At 46.1% G+C, this 25,464-nt stretch overlaps 1 long non-coding RNA gene across 1 annotated transcript; it reads left to right on the top strand.

Annotated features, from left to right (window-relative positions):
• Window positions 1-7,902: 7,902 nt before the first annotated feature.
• LOC112669683 (uncharacterized) lies at window positions 7,903-25,140 on the top strand. The gene is made up of 4 exons (XR_003142443.3): window positions 7,903-8,453; window positions 8,930-8,990; window positions 21,094-21,326; window positions 24,445-25,140. It is a non-coding gene; the product is annotated as an uncharacterized LOC112669683 (long non-coding RNA).
• Window positions 25,141-25,464: the final 324 nt, after the last annotated feature.

Genomic DNA, 25,464 nt, shown 5'->3' with positions numbered 1-25,464 from the left:
TTTATGCTGTCAAAGAGGGGGGCGGGGGATAGCAACAGCAAATGGTAGTGTTATACATTTAAGGCAATCCCCTTTGTGAAAATACAGTCACCCAAAACAAAATAATACACTTACATTTGTGCATGTAAATGCTTTGAAATGCATTGGAAAATGGCTGAAATTATACCCAGCTGACCACTCCAAGGAGGAGGAAAGATGAGAGACCAATGAGGTCTGTTGTTTAATCAGCTTTGTTTAAATTTTTTAAAATGAAAATGTATTAATGTATGATTTGTATGATGCAATATGAGAAAGAAGAACATTTTAAAAATGCTTTCTTTTTTTAAAGATTTTATTTATTTATTCACGAGAGACACAGAGAGAGGGGCAGAGACACAGGCAGAGGGAGAAGCAGGCTCCCTGCAGGGAGCCCGATGTGAGACTCAACCCCAGGACCCCGGGGATCATGACCTGAGCCAAAGGCAGACGCTCAACCACAGAGCCACCCAGGTGTCCCCTGGCTTTCTTGCCAGATATACCTGGAGTTATCTCTCTGTGGTCTAGTTATCATGGTAAATCCACCTGAGTCTGATATCTGAGACCAAAGGAGCCAGAGAACCGGTAGATGAGCTGTTAGATACTCCTTCTAAGGAGCCCAGAGGCCTTTTCTAGCAGGTTGCAGGGAGAAGTCAAAAATGCACAAATGTGCACACCCACCCACCCGTGTGCAGCAAGTAACATGGAATCCTCTGTTCTCAGCCTCAGTTGTGTGGATACCTAAATCTAGATGTGGAGTTCATCCCAAAGACTCGAGGTCAATTTGTCCGGAATGAGCCCAAAGCAATGGGGTTTTTGAAAAGCTGCCCTGGTGGTTGTCTCGTGTGCCAGGTTTGAGAACATCTGGGCTGAGGACAAGGCAGAGAAGAATACCCAGCCCCGGGACGCTGCAGAGCGGCATCAGCGCCCCCAGTGCTGGCTCCCTCAGCCTGGCCCCTGGCGCAGAGGAACAGGGCGTCTGAACTCTGCAAGGCCCAGGCTGGGTTCCAGTCTCCGCGGGAGTCATCCCTCCCCCACTCTGGCTTTAAATCAGTGGTGGCATCTCCGTACAGTGACTGGGGACCTTTGGCCTCCATCCCTGACTGCAGATCTGGTTTCCAACCCCCTGCACGTGGTTCCTGCGTGGACCTCCCATCAGCCCTCATTGGAGACAGCCACCCCTGGACCTCTCCTCTCCCCCTGACTCCCCGATTCCAGATGCAGCAGCACCACTGGCCTGCTGCTCCAGCCGATGCTGTCAGGAGCGGACAGACTCCTTTCCTGCCCCCTTCTGCTGGCTCTGCCCGCACGAGGGGGCTCCGCGTGGCCATGTCTTACCTCCCCGGGACCAGCCTGGCCCTCTGAACTCTCCCGCAGCGCCCCCCTTCCTCCCGGCTGCAGAGGCTGCAACCCACAGCGGGAAGAAACGTGTCAGCACAGCTGTCCCTTCCCACCATTCCATGCTCAAAACCCCCCAGCAGCCCCCTGCGCCCCTTCGAACAGCATCCTTAACCCTCCCTTCCAGACTCATCTCCTGCTGGCCCCTCCTTCCTTTGCAGACCTTCCCGCGGGCCTCTCCGTACACTTGTACATTCCCTGCCCTGGAGCTTCTGCACTAGGTCACACTCCCTACCTTGTGCCCTCACCTGGGTCTCTTCTCAAATGTCCTCCTTGAGGGTCCTTTGCTGGCCTCTTAGATCTCAGTCAAGGAGCCATCTCCCTCCCCTACCAGTATCTCTCCTGAGTCCCGACCTGGCCTTGCTTTCTACGCAGTGCTAAGCTAATAACTGCCAGAAATGACTGCTTGCTTTTATTTGCCTCCTCCCAGGTCCTCCACTGGGAAGGAAGCACCTGGAGAGAGGGCAGGGATTGTCTCTGTTGCTCGTGGCTCTCCTGCCACCTCCTAGAACGTGGTCCCATGAACACTGGCACAGCAGGTGCTCAGTGTTCCTTGACTGAGTGAGTCTTCGTTACCAGCTGCTGTCACAGAACTATGTGCTTGCTTGTCCGACATTTTTAAATTATATATCTTAAAATTATTTTTAAATTTATTTTTTTAGAAAGACAGAGCAAGAGAGAGAGGGCACATGAGGAGGTGGATGAGGCGGGGAGGGAGAGGGAGAGAGAATCTCAAGCAGACTCCCTGCTGAGTGCAGAGTCAGATTTGGGACTCGATCTCACCACCCTGAGATGATGATTTCAGCCAAAATAAAGGGTCGGATGCCAAATCTACTTCGCCACCAGGTTCCCCTTAATTGTAAAATGTAAAATAATTTATAGTGTGAAATATACATAACATAAAATTTAACATGTGAAGTGGTTTTTTAAGTGTATAGTTTGATGGCATTAACATTCACGTTGTTAGGGATCCCTGGGTGGCTCAGTGGTTTAGCGCCGCCTTCAGCCCAGGGTGTGATCCTGGTGTCCCAGGATCGAGTCCCAAATCAGGCTCCCTGCATGGAGCCTGCTTCTCCCTTGGTCTGTGTCTCTGCCTCTCTCTCTCTCTCGTGAATAAATAAATAAAATCTTTAAAAAAAATTCACATTGTTGCACAACCATCACCACCACCCATCTTTAGAACTTGTTCATCTTTCTAGATGGAAACTGTACCTATAAAACCATAGCTCCTGACTCCCCTTCCTCCAGCCCCAGCCGACCACTATTCCACTTCCTAAATCCATGAGTTTGACTACTTCAGGCCCCTCAGAGAGATGGAAACCCATAACAGTTATCTTTCTGTGTCCGGCTTCTTTCGCTGAGCATAAATCCTCAAGATTCATCCAGTTGAACATGTGTTAGAAGTTCCTTCCCTTTAAAGCTGAACATTATCCCATTGTGTGTATGTACCACGTTTTGTTTGTCCCTTCATCAATGGCCATTAGGGTTGTGCTCATTTAACTTTTAGATACAATTCTGTGGCAACAGTGCTCGCCACATGTGAGGTATGGGGGGCAGAAGTATACCGTCTAGTATAATCTATGGCCCATGCATCCAGAAGGACAGCCAAGCAGGGTGTTTCCTGGACCCCCAGGGCAGCTTTTGGGGAGTCGTGGCTGGACCTGAGTGGCCTGGAAGTGTTCAGGCACAGAACGACTTATTTCAGCATCAACATTGTACTTAGTAATTAATAACAATAGTTTCTTCTTCTTCTTCTTCTTCTTCTTCTTCTTCTTCTTCTTCTTCTTCTTCTTCTTCTTCTCCTTCTCCTTCTCCTTCTCCTTCTCCTTCTCCCCCTTCCCCTTCCCCTCCTCCTCCTCCCCCCCCCTCCCCCTCCTCCTTCTTCTTCTCCTTCTCCTTCTTCTTCTTCTTCTTCATGCCTAGTATGGAGCCTAACACACAGCTTGAGCTCAAGACCCTGAGATCAAAACCTGAGCTGAGATAGTTAACCAATTGAGCTACCCAGAACCCCAACCTTAACTTCTAATTACTACCATAGAACTTCTGAGAAGCTGGAGATTTCAAGTAATAGGGAGAACTCCTGGCCTTCATGTCCTTCGGTTTGGGGCTAAGGTGCTTCTCTGATAGCCTGAGAAGCTCTCCTGGCTGTCCTCGCTGGCTGCCTGGCCGCCTCCTCATGCCAGCCCTCTCCCCCACTCACCTCCCAGCCCTGTGCATCAGGATCTGAGTGCCAAATGAAGGAACAAACAAGTTCCTTCTTAACTTGAGGAAACAAAGCAAAGTCTGGCCAAATGTGGTTGTGTCGAAGGTGAAGAAAAGCACAGCCATTCCTTCAAGATGATTCCTGTGAGTGATGCTGGGACCCAGGCCATCTGAAGAAACAAAAGTTAGCTCAGCTTTCTCTTCCACTCCACAATCTCTGGGTAGAACGGTGGGTGACGTGCCCCTGTTACTAAATGCCTTTCATTTATTTACATTCTCTCTCTCTCTCTCTCCCCCGATATACAGTTGAAATCACACAAGTTAAAAGTAGAGCATGATTTTGCTCCATGATAGAGGTATTGAAAGTAAAAACCATGTGTCCACCATGAACCAGGCCTGGGATCATAACTTTCCATGGATTTTGTCATTGACTCATCACATCAGCTCAGGGAGGAGGAGGCTATTATTGAACCAGTTTACACTTGGGGAAATTGGCAAGAGTCATTTTAACTCTTCCTACTGTTTATAAGTTGAATTATTCACCTCCAGGCCCTGCAAATGCTACGTTGAAATCCTGACCCTCAGTTACCTCAGAAAGTGACCTTATTTGGAAGGAGAGTCTTTACAGAGGTAATAAGAGGAGATCATTAGGACTGGGGTCCTTATAGGGAGGTGACATTCAGACACAGACGCACACAGGGACAACTGTGAAGGAACACACGGGGAAGGCCGTGTTACGACAGAGGATTAGACTGCTGCGGCTGCAAACCAAGGAATGCAAGAAGAAGTGGCAGCCATCCACCAGAAGCAAGAAAGAGGCAAAGCAGGATGCTTGCCTGTAGGCTTTAGAAGGAACGTGACTCTGCCAAAACAATGACTTCGCACATTCATTTCTGCTGTTTGAAGCCACCCAGCTTTGGGTATTTGGTTACCGCAGCCACAGCAGATGAATATACTCTGTGACCAGGAATTATCAAGTGACCCAGGCGTGGCCAAACAAAACCCCCTAACAACCCTCTGTGCATCATGATCACGGCTCAGGGAAGAGCAAGGGATCCACACTGGGTTAATGAGGAGCATCGCAGCATTTGCTATAACTATAGGGAAGGAAAGGTATTTTTTTTTCTGACAAATCCCTTGGCTGTCAATGCTGGCTTGGCATGTCTGCTGATCACCTGGATCCACCCATAACTGAAGTCATTGCCATTTTAGTAACATAAGCCACAAGCTCTTTTTTTCTCTTGAGCCAGTAACCATAGAGTGATTATGTCAAATGGTCCACATTGTTATTGCAGCTTTGTGCCTGGTGTCTGACCTGCCAGCCATCTTTCCTCAGCTCTGCCCATGAGACCCCCTGAGCATGGGAAGGGCTACTGGAAGCTTCTACTGCCGAGCCACCAAGCTAAATAACTGTTTAGTAGTGTTCCCAAAAATATTAGCCTCTTGGAACAGCTTGATGTCTTTTTCCTTATACATTTTCCCAAGCAGGGTCATGAGGATGGCACCTCTGTGTGTTGGCTGGTTTATTCAGCAGGACCAAGGAAGGATGGCAGGCCAGAGGGAGAAGTGTCTGAGCTTCAACACCTTTCAGAGGAAGCTCCATGCTGCTTCTCTGGGCTAGAACTTCATGTGAGTGCAGACGATGGCACAGTGAGGGGAATGGAAGCTCTATCTCGAATCAACCTTTCCATACCTCACTCCCAGGGTGGCAATTAGGTCTGCTGTGAGAAGGAAACAAATTATCTTAATAGAGGGTAACGCTGGATCCTACTGGAAAAAAAAAGATTAAATCATCGGGGACTACATATTTTAAATAAAAAATTGGTGTTTTTGTAAAGTGTGTAATTTTACTATTTCTATTCTGTGCCCTCAATGCAATTTAGATATGACATGTCAAGCATGCACTCAATTTTGTTCTTAAAAGAAAAAACCAATCTTGTGTCTCACTAGAATCCAGCATGTTTTTGAACTGCCAACATTAATAGACAGCATTGTTGAAATATAATATAGAACTTGCAAGAGTGAAGAGCTTATTTAACTTCAGTGAACTGTTACTGAGTATCTTCTAATGGATAAGGAATGGTTAGAGAAGGGCAAAGCAAATAACCTATGACTCTTGCCCCTGAAAAGCTGCCAGTCCATGGCAAAGAATGCTAAGGCCTTTGGGAAGGAATTTTAGTAGGCTTTTGGATTCAAGAAACAAACAAACAAACAAACAAAAGTCTAACTCAGTTAACTTATACTATACCAGAAGTTTACGAGCTCAGAAGACTTAAAGTCTTAAGGTAGTTTCACCTTCAGGTTAAGCCTGATTCAGGACGTCACATGCTCTGACCAGGATTCAGTTTCTTTCTATGTTTCCTTTATCTTTTCATACGTTCTCCGTTTTAAAAAGGTTTTATTTATTGGAGAGAGAGAGTAGTGTGTGTGTGTGTGTGTGTGTGTGTGTGTGCAAGGGTGAGGGTGGGGAGGGGCAGAGAGAAAGGGTGAAGCAGACTCCCTGCCGAGCAGAGAGCTGGACTTTGGGCTCAATCCCAGGATGCTGAGATCATGGTCTGAGCCAAAGGCAGACGCTTAACTGAGCCACAGAGGTGCCCCCATATCTTCCCCATTCTTGGCAGTGTCCTCCCCCTTCCTCTTGCCCCAGCTGTACTTCCAACCCTTCTACTCTCCTGCTCCCTGGGGATCAGGAATAGGTACCAAAAAAATAACGCATTGAAATTTGAAGACAGAATATGCATTGAATTGACAACAAGGGAAGCACATTCCAGCAGAGAATATCTTGAAAGGCGTGAAAAAGTGAAGCTCCTGGAGCGTGTGGGGGTGCAGAGAGTTTGGTGCTGCCAGAGGAGAGAGTTCAGTTGAGGGAATATGAGTGAGGTATGCGGGGCACGGAGGGGCCGCTGATCTCTGCCCTGAGCCCAGGGGAGGAGGTGGCCCTTTATTCTGAACGTCGCGGGGGAGGGGAATGATTCTCAGCCGGGTGTGGCATGATAAGATCTGCATTTTTAAAAAGAAAACTAAAAAGCCTGACTCCAGCCGGCCTAAGCAATCCAGGAAGTTCAAAATCTTATATAACTGAGCTCAGAGGGAGGGTGAGCCCGGCTTGGCAAGATGGGAGCTCAAAGAGGCCCCGGGGGACTTGATCCCCTTCTGTTTCTCTGCCCTGTCGTCGTGTCGTCTGTGGGCTTCAACCAAAGTCTGGCTGCCCTGGGGTCACAGGACTGCTGCCTGCGGCCAAGGGGGCCATACGCTGTCCTATATGCATCCAATAGTAGAGGTCAGGGAAAGGGAGGGAGGGGGGAGGGGGAGGGGAGGAGAGAGGCAGTGGGGGCAGAGGGGAGGGAGGGTGGGAGAGAGGGCGAGGGGGAGGGAGATAACTTCTCTGAACACTCGAAAATTCTTCCCAAATGGACTGATGAGGATTTGGAAGAGGAGTGCCGGGCAGGAAACCGAAACTTCCCATAAGGCAGCGCCCCCCCACCCCCAATCCCTTAACACGCACCCAGGGGGCCTGCTGTATTTTGGAGTTTAGGATGTTTTGGGTTTTGACAATAGCGACTGTAGCAGCGCCCCAGACTCAGCGGCTCTGCAGGAGCTGCCCGGGCGCTCCCGCTCCAGGGATGATGCCCTGACCGGCTCCCACGGTGCGGGGCTCCTCCGGGGGCCGAGGTCGCTGTGTGCAGGGGGGAGGGGCGCTGTGCTCCCGGGGGACGGGGGGGGGGGGAGGCTCCTCCCGAAGGCGGCTCGGGTGCTGCGGGGGCCGCGGGGTGACGGGGAGGCGGGCGGGGGCCGCGCGCGCGGGGGCTAGTCCGGGGAGCCGAGCGGGTCGGGGGGAGCGAGCCCTGCGCCGCCGCCAGGGGGCGCGGAGCCGGCGCAGGGGGTTCCGGGAGTCGTCTTCGGCCCGAGAGCTCCAACGTCTGTTCGTGCGTGTGTCTCAGGCACCAAAGCGTGAGCTTCGCAGTCTCCTAAACGCGTGTGAAAGGGCCTGCGTCGCGCCTCACAGACGCGTGCGTACGTACGTGGAGTGTGAACAGCTGCCCCTCCCCCCGCACGTGGGGGCCCCGCCCCGCCCCCCCCCCCCCCCACTGGAGCCGGGGACCGGTTTGGTTTGCTGGACGCGGTTCTCACCTCCGCGAGGACGGCGACGGGGGACCACCTCCGAGGAGCCCGTGCGAGCGCGAGGGGCGCGGCCTGCTGCAGGTCACAGAGGCCCGCGGCGCGCCCTGGGTGAGGCCGGGCTCTCACGCCCCCCCCCTTGCAGCCCCCCCCCCCCCCGCACCCGAGCTGCTGGGCCCCTTCAGGGGTCGGGGTCCCCTCCCCCCGGGTTTCCACACACCCTGACGACACCCTGTCTGGAGACCCAGCTCTCCGCAGACACCTCACCCCAACTGCAAGCCCGGAGAAGGGGCGGCCTCTGTCCTCCGAGGCTCTGCCCGCCCGGGCCCTGGTGCAGACCCGGGCCTCCCGCCACACCTTCTGTCAGGCCTCGTGGGCCGCTTCGCTGGATTTCCGCCGTGGGACGCTAACAGACCTGGGCCAGCTGCTCCGGGCCCCCACTCGGTGCCAGGCCTGCAGCCCTGAGACGAGCCGCCCGCCGCCGCCGCCTTGTCCTGTATGCAGGCCGCCTGCCCCGCCAAGGCACGGGTGTCTTCAGTTTCTTCACGGTGGGAGCTAATGCACTCACCTTGGCGGAGCCCAGCTCTTCCCTTTCACGGGGAGAATCACCTCAGCCCACAAGAGTAGCTCGAAACGCGTACACATGACTCTGACCTAGTCAGGAGAATTCAGCCCGAAAAAAAGCTGTTCACGTGGAAGGAGTGTGGTGAAGCCCATTGGTAATAAACTAATAAAATGTTCCCTAAATATTCCATGAGAGGTGTCCACTGGGCATCACCAGGTGGTCTGTGGCCCCTCATGGGAAGCTACAGGACCCATGTAGCCAGTGGGAAGACTGCAGGGCGGGGTGCTCAGGCACCCTGATGCTCATCTCTCTGGGGTGGCGGCCCACTCGAGCCAAGGTGCGATTGTTGTAAACCATTTATGATAATCTAACAAAAGGGTATAGATAAACTAGTTTTGGTACTGAAGTGGGTTTTTTTGTTGTCGTTGCTCCTGCATTCAGCGTTTTATTAACCAGTCTATTTGAAAGCTCTTCCTGTGTAGTGAATAGAATAGTTTTGAGGCTGGGATTTATCTGGCAATGAGGGAGGAAGAAAAGCATGGTTAGAAAAAAATCCCCTAAGATCCCTGTCACGTTTTTTTCTTTTTTCTTTTTTTTTTTTTCTTTTTTCCCCTGTACTATTTTTTGCAGGAAGAATCTTGTTCATCCTTCACTCTGTTCTGGAGCTACAGAACTAAGGAGCATTTTCAAGGTAATTTGTACCCAAGGACAGAAAAAGAAAATTCTATTAGTCACTTGGACATCCAGATGGTCATTTTTTATCCTAGGCATTGTTGAATCTGTTTGTCCCTGCCCGTCCACATGAAGTCTTTAAGTGATTCCTGTAGGATCCTGGCCTGCACGTGGTAACTTCAGGTGTACAAAGAACATCTCACCCTCTTTTGCCTGGGATCTCATTGCCTCAGTGTGCAAGGACCAACATGGGGCATGCACACAGCACCCCGGGTCAGGCGGTTTTCACTTTGGGGCCAACCTTGCCTCCATGAGACCTCTGAAACACTTCTTCCTGCCCCCCTCTTTTTTTTCTTGACCCTTCTTTTCCAAGGGGACAGTCAAGTAGACAAGCCCCGTGTGCACCCTTGAGAATGGTTGCTACTGTTGACCAACTTTCACAGCATGACTTCAGGATGTTCCCTTAGTTAAAGGTCTGATCTCCAGAGGTGAGGATGGGGAGGGCAAACATTATGGGAAATGCAGAAGACAGCATCCTGTCCCACCGACACGGAGGTGGAGGAGCCCCAGAGGGTGGACATGTGAAGTCTTTCTCCTGCCCCAGTCCAGGCTTCAGTGTCCCCCATGCAAACATCCCTTGTGTGCACACGAGGGCTGTGCAGCTAGACAGCTGACCACAGGGAGGGCCAGTGCTTCCCAAACTGCACACAGCAGCATCCCTGGAGGGTTTGTGGAAGCCCACATGGCAGGAGGGCAGGCAGCCTGTTTCTCATGCCATGAGTCTGGGATGTGGCTCAAATATCTGTATTGCTAACCCATTACCAAGTGATGCCAACATTCTGATGCTGATGCTGTAGATGTAGGGACCTCACTGAGAGAACTGTTGACACAAGCCAGTGATGCCAGAAGTAGAGTGAGCCACATGCCAGGTTGTTGGACCTCTACGTAGAGTTGTTCTTTGACAGCCATTCACTGCAGCTTCTCTCCCACACATGCCAGGTTATCTATCTGAGTCTTCCTTTGTCGAGTACTGAAGGGTCTAAGGCTTACCCTACTTGCAGACTAACCTGTTAGACTACCACAGATTCCCAGGTGCTGGCAGAGGATGTGAGATACCTGGGTCAGAGACAAAGGACAGGTTATAGATTCCAGCCAGAGCAGCAGCCAGAGTATCAGCATTTCCACCAGTTCTCCCAGTGCCAGTTCCCACAGAGTGATGCCAAGAGGGCTGGAGGATGCTTGGCCCCATGATGGGCTGTGGCACAGGAGAGGCGCCCTGCACTTAGGGAACCTGAATCTTTTGTAATGGGCAGTAAGCCTACCTGACTTTTGCCTAGGAGGGAGATACTTCTTTATTCTACTGACACTAAAAAACACACTTGCTCCAAGGGTAGACACTGTTCTCATATATCAAGGCTGTTTGCCATACAAACATTCTGAAAACCAGGGTCTGGAACAAAGGCATCCTGTGCCTCTTCTCTCAAGATGTGCAGAAACCTAAAAGGCCAATGAAGAATCGTCTCCAAACACACTTGCACTCCTACCAACACTTCTTTTTGAAAATTGCCAAGAGCCAAAATTCCTTGAAGGCCACAATGGTAGGCAGAATAATGCCTACCCCACCCCAAGGCATTCACATTCTCCTCCCTAGAACCTATGAATATATTACCTGACATGGTGTAATAGTCTCTAGGGGCTCCCATAACAAAATATCATAAGCTGAAAACATTAGGCACTAATTTTATTGGACTTTTGGAGGCTAGAAGTCTAAAGTCAAGGTGTTGGCAGGGCCACAGTCCCTCTGAAGCTTGTAAGGGAGGACCCTCTCTTGCCTCTTCTAACTTGTGATGGCTCCTGGCATTCCTCGGCTTGTAGATACAGCACTTTGCTTCCATTTCCACAGTGTGCTCCCTGTATGTTGTGTCTTCTTATATGACACCAGTCATATTGGATGAGAAGCCCACTCTACTTTACTGTGACTTCATTTTAACTAACTACATCTTCAATGACCCTGTTTCCAAACAAAGTCACATTCTCAGGTACTGGAAGTTGGAACTTCAATGTACCATTTTTGATTGGGGGGCACACAATTCAATTCATAACACATAAAAAAATTCATAACACATGACACAGAGGACTTCACGTTGCCAATCAAATCGACTTTAAAATAAGCCGATTATCCTGGATTATTTGGGTGGACCCAAGGTAATCACAATATTCCTTAGAAGTGGAAGAGGCAAGTGAAACAGCCGATCAGAGTGATGAAATAGGAGAAGGACTCAACTCACCACTGCCGGCTTTGAAGACAGAGAGGGGATCAGCAACCAAGGAATGTGGGCAGCCTCTAGATGTGGGAAAACACCAGGTGTCAGATTCTCCCCTAGAGCCTCCAGAAAGATGCTCAGCCTTGCTGACAGCTTGATTTCTACCCAGTGAGGACTACCAACTTACAGAAATGTAAGGTAATAAATACGTGTTGTTTTGGTCCACCAAGTTTGTGGCCATTTGTTTTTTGAGGGTTTTTTGTTGTTTTTAAAGATTTTATTTATTTATTCATGAGAGACACAGAGAGGCAGAGACATAGGCAGAGGGAGAAGCAGGTTCCCTGCAGGGAAGCCCAATGTGGAACTCCGTCTATTCCAGGATCCTGGGATCACAACCTGAGCCGAAGGCAGACGCTCAACCACTGATCCACCCAGTTTTCCCAGCATTTGTTACAGCAGCCTAGGAAATGCTAGCAACATCGATCACAGCTGGGATACAAGTTCATTTCCCAAGCTATTTTCCACATTGTCCTGTATGGCACAAATTAAATATCTTTCATATATCATTGTTTGCCATTTATAATCCACAATTTATGTCTATAACTATTTCAGAATCTCAGAAAGAAGGAATTCTCTTTGCATCCCTCTTTTTACCTTATTTGCAGTCTTGCATTTCATGGCACCACTTTCAGGTGACTGGAATCACAGCACTGCTTTACATTAGGCTTTGCTTTGTTTTTCAATTAAAATCTTTTGTTGGTAGAAGATAGAAGGAGTGCTTGCTTGCTTAAGGTCTGTTTATCTAGCCTGATGACGCCATGTTTGTATAACAGGAGCTCAGGAAGTTAATCAATATTTGTGATGAAACAACACCCTCCTCCTCAGTGTGCACAATGGCTTGGAAGGTTTGAGTTGTTTATATTACAACTATGCTGGCCACTTATTCTCTATATTGTTTGTGCTTTGAGGGAAGAGACTAGGTCTTTGCATTCCCCAAAGCCTTATACATCTGAGACTTTTACTAAATAATGATGAATTATCGAAGCTGGGGATAGTTGTTTTCTGGAGATGTTTACTTGTGTTCTGGAAGCTTTGATTTCCTGTATCTTTTTATTGTTTTCTGTTCTCCTGGCATCCCTCCAGTCACCACCTCATCTTTCTGTAACTAAGCTTCCTGAAACAGAACAAAGTACTCCAGGTGTGGTCTCATTTTAGTCTCTGAACTGTGAGGTAATGCTTCTCTTCATAATGATACCTTGTTCTTACCTGGCACCTTACGAATAAATTTCACTGCTGGTGAAGAGAGTATGTGTGTGCGCCCACGCGCGTGCGCACGTGTACACACACACACACACTCGCTCACTTCCAAAAGCTGGGCAAAAGTAGGTTATCGGCTCCTTCAGAAAACAGAGAACTGCCAGCTAGGTGCCTCCATATTTTTTCAAGGGATCCACTTAATAGCACAATGTGTTTCTGATGAAAGTTAATAATATTATCTTGAAATTTTAGAATACCTGTCCTCTTGAGTGTCAAAGAACCAGGAGAAACGTAAGTTTACCTTTATAACATCCCTCTGGGAACAGCACCTCTGCTTTTAAATGTGACCCATTATTTTGCTTGAGTGTAAGGTGGGAAGCTTTTGGGAAAAATCTACCCAGAGGGTGGGGCTTCTGAAAGAGTATCCAGAGTGATATCAGCGAAAGAGTATTCAGGAATGTGGCTGCCAGGGAGGGAGATTTAACTGCAGTTTATTTGAAGGAGAATGTAATTTTTCTAGAAGAATCAAATAATTACTGAATAATATCAGATAATGAGAGTTTTCTGAACTCTTAGGATGTTTTGGTGTCAGTTGGAGCTCACCACTTACCACCATCCAGAAACATGCAGTTGAACAGCCTCAGGGTTAAGTGAAAGAGGAGGGTTTGGATTCGCACGGAAGTTTCCAAACAAAAATTGAGGTGTCTGAGTTTAGCCTGGCATGGGTTACACTAATCTCCTGTGGTTGGGGTGTTGTGAAAAAACTCCTGACGTAAATTATGGTAAAAAACCTGAATTTATGTTGTCTTTCTTCTAGGTGTGGGGGCTGCCTTGCTATTGGCTAATGCCTCAAATATGCTCCAAATGTCCTGGTAGATCTAAAAACACCAGTTCTGGGGCTTCTTTGTCTCGTTAACATATGTATATAGCTTTTAACTCACCAAATTTTTTTCAAAGAGATGTTTATTATGAAGGAATTTCCACCTGCTGGACACCAGTGCTGACCAAGTTCCTCTGCCACATGCTAGCGTAGCATTCAGCCTAAAAATCTTTCAGACCAGGCTAGATAAGCCCTTAGTCTTTGGATGTTCAAGTAACAAGCATGGTGGACAAATGAAAATATAATTTGCGGCCCCTTGTAAGCTTTATAGCCTGTTATGGTCATAAAGAATATCAAGACCATGAGGACTGGTTAAATGGGATGAATTGCACGAATGCCATGCTCAACCACATTGGAACACGATGCACAAGGAAAAACCAATCGTACTGATCTTGTCTTTATTTAAAATAGTGACATTTTGTTCATGCTGGATTTTTTTTGAATTAATTCTGATTTGTTAAAAGATTGCAGTAAACATTATTTATCTTGATGACTGAATTTTTTGGTGTCCCCTTTAATTTTGCTGCCAAGGCAAATGAATCACCTTAGTCTTAGTGCTGAGCCAGAGGTTGGCTCCATCCCCTCCTGAAGCCCCACTGAGATGACTGTACTGGGTCTTTCAAAGTCATAAACCCACAAAGGCAAAGAGAATCAGAGAAGACCTTAGAAGGTTCGAATGGAATGGAAAAGTGGCACTTGGCTTAGTGGATTGGAGAAAATGATGCCCCCAGCTGGCAGTGTCAAACACTGAGAAACAACCTTATTTACATTATAAGATCCACTTTCTCCACACACAAACTCTTCAAAACTGGTGGAAGCAAGTGCTCCTGTGACTGGTAGTGAGGGAGGACTGGATAAAGTCTTCTTTAAGAAGTGGCTAGATTCAGCAGTGGCCTGGAGGTATTTTCTGAAGAGACTAAACTGAGGTTATCTAGTCTGGGAGCACCAAGTGCAATTGAAGGAAGGATATGGAGACAGGAGAGTAAGAGGTAGTTTACAAATAAATGTTCAAAACTCCAGACTCCTTCCCATCTTAGGATAGGAACTGGCCATATACCCTTCGGGTAGATTCAAAGTATCTTTTCTGGGAAACCTCACCAGGTGATGAGAAATACCTAAGACACTGACCCCAGGAGCTCCTAAGGACATGGCCAGCCTGACCATCCTATAGGAAAGACTGTGGGCCATAAGCACCACAAGTCTTCCAGTAAACCCTTAGCAGCCCCCTCTTACACATTGGCTGACAAGGATCATCAGGCAAGATACACAGGGTCAAGTATATCCCAGCAATAATGAAAAGCAAAGCAACAGGAAAAGAGCATCTTGTAGAGGCAGAGACCACTCAAACAGAAGAAAAGAACAACTTCGAGGAGGTAAGAGAAGACACTACATCCATAAAACAAGAAGAGCATCTTGTATAAAAGGAATATGGAAGGTACAAAATAAATCTGAGAAAATAAAAATATGAAAACTGAAACTTAAAACCCAGTAAGAAAGTTGAAGGGTAATGTAGAAGAAATCTTCCAGAAAGTAGAGTAAAAAGATTTTAAAAAATTAAAGATAGGAAAAAATAAGAAAATTAGAGAATCAATCCTGGTAACAGGAAATCAATGAGTGAATCATAGGAACAAAAACAAGAAGCAGTGGGAAGGAAATTAGTTAGAAATAACAGAGGAACCCTTCCTAAAACCAAAGAAGGCTATTTTCTAGATGAAAAGGGCCCACCATATATCCTGTCCAAAGTATGAAAATGGTCTACAACAACCAAAGTACATCAGAATTTCAGAGTGTTGGGGACAAAGAGAAGACTCAAAGCACTTGCAGAGACAAACATGTGGCTCACAGGTAAAGAATCAAGAATCAGAATGACATTATATTTAAAAAGATAATAAAAGGAACTGCTTTGGAAAAAACAAAAAAAAATCAGAATGACATTAATTAGACTTCTTGGTATCAATCTCAGAAGCTAGAAGACAATGAAGCAATGCTTTCCAAATTCCAAGAAGAAATTATTTCTGTCCTAGAATCCTATCCCTTGCCAGAAAAATCCACTAAATGTGAGGGTAGAACAAAGACCTTTGAGGATATACAAAATTTCAAGAAATTCACTTCATGAAGAAATTACTGAGGAAGCTGCTACATATCCTCCAAAAAACCACAGAAGAGGAAGAATTGGAATATAGAAAACAAAGGACATGGCAGAGACATTTCTTTGGAAAAAATGATCTGATATCCTCACATGTTTGGATATATAGAAAGGAGATTTACACAAGGATACTGTTTGGGTGTATGGTGGTAATAAATATGCAGGGAGTTAAGTGCATGTGCGCATACACACAGTACAGTGAAAAGCTCTGGGGAAAACATAGTATTGTGCAAGAAAGAAAAAGTAACAGTATACTGTGACTCAGCTGTAAATAGCATTTGCAAGCATAATTATATAAACACCAAATACTGCTACAACCAAACTATGTTGTAACTGTATTGATATTGAGAGGATGAAAAGTCGAGAAACCCGCGTGGATAAAGTAGGGTACCATGGTTATGGGGTTTCTGAGAACAGGCTTGTCATCTTCCATAAAGGGAAGTTAACAGATAGGGCCTAAAATGGAAGGCTCCAGGAAGAGGAACGCGGGCATGTTATTTGTAGATAGGAAAGGAAGTACAAAGGGATGTGCTAAACTCGTGGCCAGTGGGTTGCCTCTGGGGGAGCGAAACATGCTAAGGAGGTTCTGCTGTTTTTCATAAAAAGCCTTGTGGAACAATTTGACTTTAAAATATGTGCATATATAATTTTGATAGGAAAAAACCCACAAATTAGAAAAGGAAGAACTTTGATCTTTAAGAGCAGTTCACAGAGTCATGATAAGGACTAGGAAAGGGGGCAGGTGATTCAGAGGTGCACAGTTTCACAGATGCAGTGGCAAAAGGTGGGTGGCCAATTTCATCCACACCTTCTTCTTCAGAGTCAGAGAAGTCAACAGTCTCTCTGGGAGAGAAGGGATCTCCAATTGCACTGCTGCTATATTGCCATAAAAACATGGCAAGTGTCTGAGTGTGTTTCCAGGGTAGGACGTATGGATGATAATTTGAATTAATGATTAAAGATTCCAGTGTAAGCCTGGGTAGCATGAGAATTAATTATAGATTTGATTAAAGAGATTCGGGTTCATTAAAAGTTAAGTGTTCTTATTCCTCAGAATTGTTGATCTCAGTAAAATGAAGTTTGCTGTTTTTGAGTGGGTCTTGCCCAAGGTCCCTGAGTGAAAGCTAAAACAGGTTAAGTACCCTCTTTCCCAGTTCCTCATGCCCCTGTCATAGGGGTCACATCTCATTTCCATGCACACACTGCTGGTAGAATGTCTTTAATTCTTACCATTTCCCCTCGGGCCTGCGGCACGCACTGGGTACTTGAATTTGTAATTAAGCTAGAGTTGATGCTGTCTATGCACAGTTCTATGTTTTCTAAGATTGAAAAGGTTTTTCCTGCTCCCATTGGGATGACCTTTGTAATAAAACTCAAGATAAAGCTCTGAAAAATGGAAGTACAAAGGGGTGCTCACTTTTAGAAGAATTAAAATAGGAAATTATCGATGTCAGTAACAAGAGAAACAAGAGCTCTGGGACAAAGCCACGTTTTAGTATTGCACTGGTTATTTCCACTAGCCCCACCACTCCCTCATTTTCTGCTTTTCCCTGTCCTGTGTGTCCCAGGACTCTGACTTGTATTTGCACCTTCCCTTGGCTTCTTGGCCCTTTGACTTCTGGTTAGGGATGCAGGTTTGGCAGGGGAAGCCCCGTTGGGGGTGGGGTGCTGTAGCTTTCTCTGGGCTCCACTACATGGCACCTCCCTCTGTCCCTTCAGGTCCAAGAGTGGTGACAGTTCTCACAGATACTAGGCACCCTCTCTTGATGGTTCCGTGAAAGCCATCCACACTCTGAATAGTTGGTTAGTTAAATTCATTTCAATTAGACTTTCTGATGATGCCGTCTGTTTTCTGCCGAGACCTTGCCTGAGAAGAGTGTGGTTTTCGGCTATGTCATCTATTTGTCTCCCAGTCTCCCTCAGTAACTAATGAGTTCCTAAGGGCGATGGCTCACTCTCATTCATCTTTGCTTTCCCAAGGTCTAGTACATGACCTGGTGTGTTGTAGGCATTCAATATATGCTTGATGGATGAAACAATGTACCCATTAGTGAATTCCTCTATGTGGGTTTTTTTTTTTAATCGAAATTTAAACAGTATTGGTTTTTCCAGTCCATGAGCATGGAATATCTTTCCATTTGTTTGTGCTGTCTCCAATTTCTTTCGTCAATGTCATATAGTTTTCAGAGTACAGGTTGTTTACTTCCTTGGTTGTTTTTATTCTTAGGCATGTTATTATTTTGGGTGCAATTGTAAATGGTATTGTTTTTTAAAATTCTCTTTATTCTGCTTTATTATTAGTGTGTAGAAATGCAACCAATTTTTGTATATTAATTTTGTATCCTACAACTTCACCAAATTCATTTATCAGTTCCAGTACTTTTTCTGGTGGAGTCTTTAGAGTTTTCTGTACATTGTATCATGTCATCTGCAAGTAATGCAAGTTTTAATTCTTCCTTAATGTGATGTTTTATTTCAGAGAAAAAGTCAAGGTTATTTAACATATCTAGACCAGGAGATAAGAGTGGAGGTTGTACATTTGGAGTAGAAACATGCACTATTGTCGATGGTTTACAGTCATTAATTGTTTAGGTCAAGCCTCCCTACCTTACCTTATATAAATCTTAAGATTATAGGCCTATAAAACAGACTGTTTCATTTGAAGATATTGGATAAAGGTATAAAACAGAAGCTCATATACAAAAAACATGGAATGTTTTTGGACACTAAGTCTGCGATTTTAGATGCATTCAGACATGAACAGAATATTCCATTTCTAGGGATGAAAAAAATAAAGTTCATTATTATCTCACATAACAAAAATTCTAGAGGTTTCAGGTCCTTCTCTGGCTCCTCATAAGGCTAACTGTTGGCCACCCCTCCCTCTTTCAAAGCCATAAAATGGTGGCCTCTTCCCAGGCACTAGCTTCCCACAAGTCCAATAAAAGCAGACAAGGAAATTCTTTCCACTTGTTTGTTTCCTTAGTGAGGCCTTTAGCAGGTTCCCACTACTGTCCATTGGCCTTGGTTGGCTCTCAGACCCATGAGCTAGCTGCAAGAGAGGCTAGGAATGACTATCTGGTGTTTTCAACATCTGCAGTGGAAGGCAGTGTCTACTAGCAAGAAAGAAGGAGCAGAGGAGAGAACTGTTGGATGAACCACCAAGAGTATAACTCATAACTGGGGATCCCTGGGTGGCTCAGTGGTTTAGCACCTGCCTTTGGCCCAAGGCGCAATCCTGGAGTCCTGGGATCGAGTCCCACGTCAGGCTCCCGGCATGGAGCCTGGTTCTCCCTCCTCCTGTGTCTCTGCCTCTCTCTCTCTCTCTATGTCTATCATAAATAAATAAATAAATAAATAAATAAATAAATAAATAAATCTTTAAAAAAAAAAGAGTATAACTCATAGCATAACTCAGAGAAACAGAAGAGCCGAGATGACAAAACTGCCAAGGGTTCCAAATACACTTAATTGAGAAGATTATTTTATCTATAAACTATTTCTGTTCTTTGTATAGGTTGCCTTATTTACTTGAGGGGGCAGAAATAGTGATGATGTCAGTCTGTCTCTTCTGTGACATGAACCTGATACCGACAGTTAATATTTATAAGGGCATTATGCAATCTGCACACAAAATCTGTCACAAACCCTGAGCGCGCACACACCTCTTTGTACTGAATTCTCTTTATTCCCAGTTATACTTTCCTGGTTTATTAAATGTACTTGCATTTTATAATAATGATATCTGACAGACCAAAAAATTGTTTCTCAGAAATTCTGCTGTAGGTCCCAATAATTGCTTAAACAATAAAAGTTGTCTTGCGTTAAAGCTTACAGTAAAATATTATAAAGGATAAGGTGCTATTATTCTTTTTCAGTTAAAGAAGAAATATAAACGTCATTCATTGTTTGAAAGAGGACAGAGAAAACATTTATCAAGGTCCCTCTATATGTTGTATGTCTTGCATGTAACCTCATGGACCCTCACAACAACTGTGTGTATGTGTGTTGTGAGTGTGTGACATATGGGATATGTATGTGTATCATTTGGGATATTTACGTAGGGGGTATATGTGTGTTTGTGTGAGTGGTGTGTGTGGTGTGTGTGGTATATGGTTAGTATGTGTGGTGTTTATTATATGTGTGTGGTATGAAGTTTGTGTGTGTGGTGTGTGGTATTTCGTGCCTGTGGTGTGTATGTGCAGGTGATGTGTGTGGTATGTATAGATGGTGTGTGTGTGTGGAACATATGTACAGATATTATATGTATGTGATGTTTATGTGCAAGTGGTGTGTGTGTGTGTCGCATGTATGTGTAGGTGGTGTGTTGGGGGAGACATGTACATGCAGGTGATGTGTCTGTGTGTGCATATTGCTATCTGCTTTGTACGGTGAGGGTGCTGATGCTCAGGATAGTGTGCATTGTTCATTAGTGGTAAAGCCCAGGTTCAAGCCAGGTTTATCCATGATTTCTTACAACCCCATCCTGCCCACTCCCCATGTGGTATGGCTGGTTCAATGGCTGTGTGACATTCTGTCAGAGATTTGGAGTCCCTAATAAGACTGAGGCCCAGAATCAAGGGTAGGTGGATCAATTTGCTAAGGCTGCTATAACAAAGCACCACAACCTGAATGGCTTAAAACAACAGAAATTTGTTCTTTCTCAGTTCTGGAGGCCAGAGGTTCAAAATCAAGATATCAGCTCAGTCAGTTCTTTCTGGAGGCTCTGAAAATAGGATCTGTTCCAGACCTTTTCCTGGCTTCTCGTAGTGGCCAGCAATTCTCAGAATCCCTTGGTTTGAAGACATGTCACTCTGGTCTCTGCCTCAGGATTCACATGACCTTGTCCCCTCTGAGCAGCCTCCCCTCCCCTGAGGACACTAGTCATTGGATTTAGGGTCTACTCTAATCTCTTATGACCCATCCTAATGACAATAATTATATCTGCAAAGAACTATTTCCAAATAAGGCTACATCCTGAGGTTCTAGGGGGAGGGGCATGGGTTTTTTTGGAGGAGGTTACCGTTCGACTCAGTATGATGAGCTTTGAGTAACTGAGAAATTGAAAGAATTTGACTTCTACCTGGCATATGAGCAGTCAGGAAACATCTAGAAAAGGCAGAGTGACATCTGGTCTTCCAATTCTTTCAACAAATGCCTACTGAGCACCTACTAGGTTTTCTAAGCATAGGAATCCAACAGTGAACAACACAGAGAGGGTCCCTGGCCTCCTCGGCTTCCTTATCTGTTCTGTGCTTTGTTGCCCTACCTTCCAGTGCTAATGGGTCAGGTGACCTGTGTGAGCAGGTGTAAGCTAGGGCAAGATTTCCCCCACAGGATCCTCTTCTCCTTCGTGCTGGTCCAGGATAGAGACCAACCATCATCATCACACCTGGCCACAACCCACCTAGCATTTCATATAACACTCTTAATGCACATTACCCTGTTTAATTCTCTCGAAACCACTTGGACATGGTTCTTATTTTTGCTTTACCCACAAAAACAGTCAGTAACTAATGAAGCTGGGACTGGAATATGGTCCCCCCATTCTTACACCTTTGTTTCTTTTCCCCAGTGTCTTTGCAGCCAGACAGATAACACAAAGGTATGAAATGACCATCAGGCCATGCAGCACAGTGAGGACCATGATGAGCAGGAGCCTGAAGATAATAAATACAGATTCTCACCCAAATTTTAGAAACTGTTCTGTGGATGTATGCCGAGATTACAAACACACACGCCCTTTGACTCGGTGATGCCACTCCCAGGAAGTGTGTGAAACAGCCCAATGACCATCAATCCTGACTGGTAAGATAAATGTTGCTCTATCTGTACAAAGGATAAATACGCAGCTATTAAAAATGACATAGTTTTTACTGTACTATCTTCAAGATATATAGCAAAGTGCAGAAAGCATTTGTGCAGAAGTGTACATATTTGCCTGCACGTTTATGGAATATCTCTAATGTGCAAGAAACTGGTCACCAATTACCAGCAGGGAGAGATTCTTTTCATAAATATCCTTTGACATGTTTTGGCTTTTGAACCACTGAATACATTTCCTGTTTTTAAATAATGAAATAAAATACTGTGTAGGTCAAATGAAAGGGGGGCAGTCTGTTTTGTGACCCTTTCCCTGGGCCCAAGGCCATGTCATCACCACCGTTCAGGGTGCACCGTCCCTCCACCTTATCCCCACCCAGCATGCAATCGGGCTCATTAAACTTACAGTGTGTTGACCCAAATCATTTAATTCTTTTAGCTCTGCATGTCAATACTTAGGCTGTTTGGCCTCAACATTGCTTAACTGTCTGCTCAGAGATGCTGCTCCCTCTGGGCTCTCTTCAAATGGCAGGCATCTGTACTCTCCCAGCCACCCCAGGTCACACTTCAGTTTCTTCTCGGCCAACCCCTTCCCTCACCTTAGCCCTATCTCTGCCCCTGGTCCCCACACCCCAGCACATCCAAACACATTCCTCCTCTGCTCTCTGGAAGTCTCTGAAACTCCCTCCCTTCTCCTGACCCTCCCTATCTGAGACATTGGTCTTCTTATCGCTAGCTGATGCTCCGGAGGGACATCCTTCCATCAGGATTATCTAAAGACACAAATCTCATTCTGTCATTTCCCTGTCTAAAAGATCCTTTGGCCCCCAACAAGAGTTCAGCTTCTTTAGCATGGCCCCTGAGCCTTCTCAGGAGCTGGCCCTGGCCTACCTTCCCCTCCCACCCATGCCTCTGTCCAACCTCTCTGCCTCCACCCTCACTAGTCTTCCTCACCAGTCTTCCTCACCTTTGGTAGCCATCAGGCTGGAGCAGATTGAGCTTCCATGGGGCTGGAAACTTAGACCATCAGGGCAGGGGAGGGGTTCTCCAAGAAGATGAATATAAAACTACTAGTGCAGATATCCTACACAAAATCAATGTGTGTTACAACAATAAACAGTCATAATGAATTACACATTTTTAAAAGCCTTAGAATGTCCAGAACCTAAGATCGTCTTTTTGTGAATTAACTCTGTGGCATACCTTTCATAGTCTGAGAGCCTTGTTAACTGGCACTGATCCATTGTTCTATAAAGGGAACAGAAGAGAGAGCCATCCTTCCTCTAGTGTGGTGAATTGGAAATTCCTTTCATTGTCGACAATTAAGTTTTGTTTTCACAACTCATTATTAGTCTTGTCATGCTAAGAAGCAATCTCTATGTTAAGACACATCAGACATGTGACCATACACACAGACATTCTTGCTACCTATAGCACTGCTACAGGCTTGGGCTTGATAGACACAGGAATTCTGGACCATTCCAGTTGGGGTAATTTGCTTCAAAAAGAAAAAGGACCACATGGTGTGTTTGTAATGGCACAGGCTGTGTGCCTCCCAGGTGTCTGTGACACCGCCCTTCCTGTGGGCTGGCTATGGACTGAGAAGGAGGGCAGACTCCCAAGAAGTGTCAGGAGATGCCGCTAGGAGTCTGAAGGCAAATGAAGGCCAGGTGGTCCGGGGCTAGGAGGAAGCCAGCCTCACTTGTCCCCAAAGTGAGACAACAGACCACTGGTAAGCAGCTAGCAGGGCCACAGGGCCCTGGAAGAGGATGCCTTAAAAGGGAAAGTAGCATGGCCCCAGGCAAGTTCCTTCCGTGGAGCTTCATTCTAATCTGTAACAAAGTAACAAGGTGGGGCACCTGGGTGGCTCAGCCTTCAGCTCAGGTCATGATCCCAGAGTCCTGGGATCAGCCCTGAATCAGGCTCTCTGCAGGGAGCCTGCTTCTCCCTCTGCCTGTGTCTCTGCCTCTCTTTCTGTGTCTCTCATGAATAAATAAATAAAATCTTTAAAAACAAAACAAAACAGGGATCCCTGGGTGGCGCAGCGGTTTGGCGCCTGCCTTTGGCCCAGGGCGCAATCCTGGAGACCCGGGATTGAATCCCACATTGGGCTCCCGGTGCATGGAGCCTGCTTCTCCCTCTGCCTATGTCTCTGCCTCTCTCTCTCTCTCTGTGTGACTATCATAAATAAATAAAAATTTAAAAATAAATAAATAAATAAATAAATAAATAAATAAATAAAAATAAAAAACAAACAAACAAACAAACAAAAAAAAAAAACAAAAGGGCAAGAACACTTGCCTGCCAGTGACATAAGGAATACACAGACTGGCCTTTATTCAGACCCTATCCCTCTCCTTCCCCCTCCCCCTCAGCTGGGGAAATCCAATGGGGCTGTCCTCACAACAGTAATGGGTACAATCATTGTAGATCCAGTCTCTCCAAGCCCACCACCCATCTGGCCTGATCAGGACTCTGGCAAAGAACACTTCAACCTTCCTGGGGCTCAGATATAAGCCCCAAAGAGAGAAGCCCCTCTATTCCCCCTGGTTGGGAACCTTGGGGCCTGCCTCCCACTGTGGTGGTATAGGCCTCACACAGTTCCATGAGTCTGCTACACAGATGTACAGAATCGAGACTCTTCTTTAATCCTTCTACCACAGGACTCTAGATGCCAAAAGCACATATTTGTTGTTAAAAGTAACAACAATCTTAGGAGACTAGTCCAACTCATTTGTGTTGCAGGTAAAAACAACAACAACAACAACAACAACAACAACAAAACCCCAACTAATCAGTACCTGCAATCCAATATTGGTTCTCCTAAGTCTTGTTTCTACAGGCCCTTGTGTTTTTTTAGGGATAATTATGATTTGCCACACAAATCAATGAGTTTAAAGTTTCCCAGATAATATGCATTTAGTAGGAACCTTCTAGAGAAATGTCTGAGCAAAATAGACAGCTGGAGCACATCAGCCTCTCAGGCAGGTTATTAAGGGACCCAGTCATGACTGTGTGGGTGCCACCCCCAGCTGCTGTAGCTTGGGACCCTGTCAAGAAGGGGATCCAGAAGAGAATTCACCTGAGTACCTACTTTTGGCAGATCCCAGAGAGGAACTGGAGCTCAGAATGTGAAGAAAGGTCATCGATATTGAGAAAGACCATAAGAGGAGAGAAATCGCTGCGAGGGAACCAGCACAAGATTCTACCAAGATTAGGCCAAAGACATCTTCAGATACCCCTGGTATCTGGCCTTCAGGCCTTTGGGCTGGGCCTCCTCATGGGACTCACACAGCTGTGAGGCAGAAATACCTGCCTGGGGCACCTGGGAGGCTCAGTCAGTTAAGCCTCTGCCTACCTCTGGGGTTCTGATCTCCAGGTCCTGGGACGGAGCCTTGAGGATAGAGCCCTGCCTCAAGCTCCCTGCTCAGTGGGAGTTCACTTATCCCTCCCTCCCCCCAGCTCATGCTCTCCCTCAAACAAATAAATAAATAAAATATTTTTTATTTTTTTATTTATTTATGATAGTCACATAGAGAGAGAGAGAGAGAGGCAGAGACACAGGCAGAGGGAGAAGCAGGCTCCAGGCAGGGCGGCTCCTCCAGAGTTACTAAGGGACAGAACACAGGTTGGGTTGGTCTAGAGACCTTGGATCTCCTTCTCACTCTGCAACCAGCACTGGCATCTTGTATCCTCAGCCTCCTGGACCTTAGCTTCCTTCTCGATAAAATCATGGTGTGATGGCCTTTCAGGCTTTCCAGCTCCAAAACTGTAGGATATTCTAATGAAATAATGTATATGAAAGCTATAAAAAATTATGTGTTGGTAAGGCAGTATTACATTATTATTATTACCTCTGGCAATAAAGATTTTGTAGAGGAAGTGAACTTGGCCTTGAAGGAATAGTAGGGTTTGGATTGTGTACCAAAGTGTGTAAAGGACAATGACAGGTCAGCCGAGAAAAAGAGGGAGAAAGAAGTGACCAAGCAAAGATCTCTTTAGGGGGACAAGCTGATGAATGATAGGTGGCTGTGATGTGAAGGTGGGGCTAATCAGTGACATCCTCCTGAGATGGTGGGGCTCAGGCAGCAGCATCACCTTCTAGAAATGCTCCAGGGGCCCT

The sequence above is a fragment of the Canis lupus genome, chromosome 10, assembly GCF_003254725.2.
Source record: "Canis lupus dingo isolate Sandy chromosome 10, ASM325472v2, whole genome shotgun sequence".
Lineage (NCBI taxonomy): Eukaryota > Metazoa > Chordata > Mammalia > Carnivora > Canidae > Canis > Canis lupus.
This window is presented reverse-complemented; position numbering and strand designations above follow the sequence as displayed.